The sequence below is a fragment of the Nicotiana attenuata genome, chromosome 6, assembly GCF_001879085.1.
Source record: "Nicotiana attenuata strain UT chromosome 6, NIATTr2, whole genome shotgun sequence".
NCBI classification, from domain to species: domain Eukaryota; kingdom Viridiplantae; phylum Streptophyta; class Magnoliopsida; order Solanales; family Solanaceae; genus Nicotiana; species Nicotiana attenuata.
Window position 1 is genome coordinate 75,859,956 of NC_031994.1, and position 2,588 is coordinate 75,862,543.

A 2,588-nucleotide genomic window follows, 5' to 3' on the forward strand; every position below is an offset into this window, starting at 1 on the left:
TCTATCATAACCGCATCAGCGGTTCTAGGATCGCAGATGCGGTCAATTGATCGCAAAAGCGGCTAAGGGCAATCTAGGCCAGAACCGCAGAAGCGGCTTCCTAGCCGCAGATGCGGCTCCGCAGAAGCGGCTCCTAGCCGCAGATGCGGGCCTTAGACCGCAGAAGCAGTCCAGCCCCTTTTTGCCCAGTTCTAAAGATGCGGCTCCCCTTTCGCAGGTGCGGGACTGCAGATGCGGTCCCCTAACCGCAGAAGCGGAAGTCGCTGGGCAGTAGGCTTCATTTAATTCGAGCTCAAACACCATTTTTATCATTTTACACTCAACCTTGGGGCGACTTGCGGGCTCTTGAGAGAAGGCTTCAGCTTAACATTTCAAGGTAAGTTAATTCCACTCATTATTAGTTTAAATACATGTATATTAGGTAGATTAAACACTAAAAAATTAGGTGAAATCAAAGGGTTAGAGCTAAACCTAGGATTTTAATGAAACTAAGATTTGACCACGAAATTTGTTATGGAATGAACTAGAAATCATATATTATTGATCCTTAGGTTGTAGAGAACAATTTCCTTCGAAAAATCTCGGAATCCGGGCACGTGGGCCCGGGGTCAAAATTTAGGAAACTTGTGGAAAAGGTTGGGAAATTATTTAAATAGTTAGAATTCGACCTTGTAAGCCTTTATTGACTAGTTCTTACTTTATTTAACTAGTTTGTGATCATTCGGCTCCGAATTGAGGACTTGGGCTTGTTTTTGATATTGGAAGTGCGCTTTGGATCGAGGTGAGTCTGCTTTCTAACCTTGTAAGAGGGAATTGTCCGCATAGGTATAATAAACGAGTATTTGCTACTAAATGCGGGGGCTACACACGTACTAGGTGACGAAAGTCCGTGCATAGCTAATATGATATTAATTGTTCGGGTAGTTTAGGACCCACATCATGCCTAATTTGGAGATATCTTGTATTTAAATTGTCAACATGATCATTTATGACATGCTAGAGACATGAGAAGAACAAAAAGTGAACACATGAATTTGCTGAACCCTATAAGAGATTCTTTGTATATGAATGAGCCTTTGTGTGCATTCTTGATGTTTTCTTGATATTTATGGATCGGGCCGATCGCCTCGATGAAATAGATGCATCTATGATTCGTGTCGTTCGACCCTCGGCAGTGCATAATTTATTTTCTATTGGAGCGGGCTGTCGACCTCAGCATGGTTGCGCATGATACATATTTATATGTGCTAAAGCTTAGACATGACCTGCTTACTTGATAAGTGTTTGAACTTTAAATGACAACTGAAATATGGTCAAGGACATGATTATTGCTTTTCCTTGTTACTTGTTAATTATTGGAGATTTTTATGCTTAGGATAGCACCTTATCATGATATTATTTTGACCCTAGTGAGTGTCAAGTCGACCTCTCGTCTCTACTTCTTCGAGATTAGACGGGATACTCACTGGGTACATATTGTTTATGTACTCATACTACGCTTCTGTACTTAATTGTATAGGATCTGAGGCAGATACATCTGGTTACCAGTGTGGCAGAGACTTCCACGGTGAGCTGCTTCCTTCCTATACCGCTCACCAGCCGGATGGAGTCTTCCTTTACTTTTGCTGTCTTTCTTTATCTCGAACAGCAGATAGAGATATTCCTTTTGTATATTCTACTAGATGCCTGTACTTGTGACACCAGGTCTTGGCACACACTTTGGTAGACTAGTTTTTGGGGTTGTATTATTATGTTATTTATTTCATCTATCACTTTCGGGTTTCGATTTCAAATTCGGATAATTATTTCACTTAAATTCCGCTAAAATTAACATAGGGAGATGGAAATGTTCCGCATTGGCTTACCTGGCAACGGTGTCGGGCGCCATCATGACCTATTGTGGAAATGGGTTGTGACAACATGGTATCAGAGCACTAGGTTCACGTAGGTCTCACGAGTTACGGGCAAACCATATAGAGTCTTGCTGATCGGTACGGAGACGTCTGTATTTATCTTCGAGAGGCTATAGGATGTTAGGAAAGACTACTCTTTATTCATTTCCTGTCGTGCAGTGCTTAGTGTACTAAATTTCCCTCTTCTATTCTCTGACAGATGGTGAGAACTCGCACCGCTGACGTTCCGGACCTGGGAGGAGCTGCTCCCCCCGTTGCTAGAGGCCGAGGTAGAGGCCGGGGGAGGGCACCGGCCCGTAGTAGGGGACGAGGGCGTCCTAGAGCCGTTCCAGTTGCACCAAGATCATGTGGAGGATCCTATTATTGAGGAGCAGGGCGAGGTGCCCGCAGCTGAGCCTACCCCGGCGGATTTCATGACAACACCGGGATTTCAGGAGGTCACGGGCCGCATGCTACGGTTCATGGACACTATGACTGATAACTGTGATTTTTACATGTTTTATACCCATTCTTGCCTAAGCTTTGTGCGTGAATTGCCATAAATCAGTCCCAAAATGCTAACAAATTGCACTTGATTGCAGGTTTGAACGACAAGATGACAATGGTCACAAATTAGCTCGACAAGGAGTGAAATCTGCCAAGTGTGGAAGTCAAGTAAAAATGAAGATTAAACAG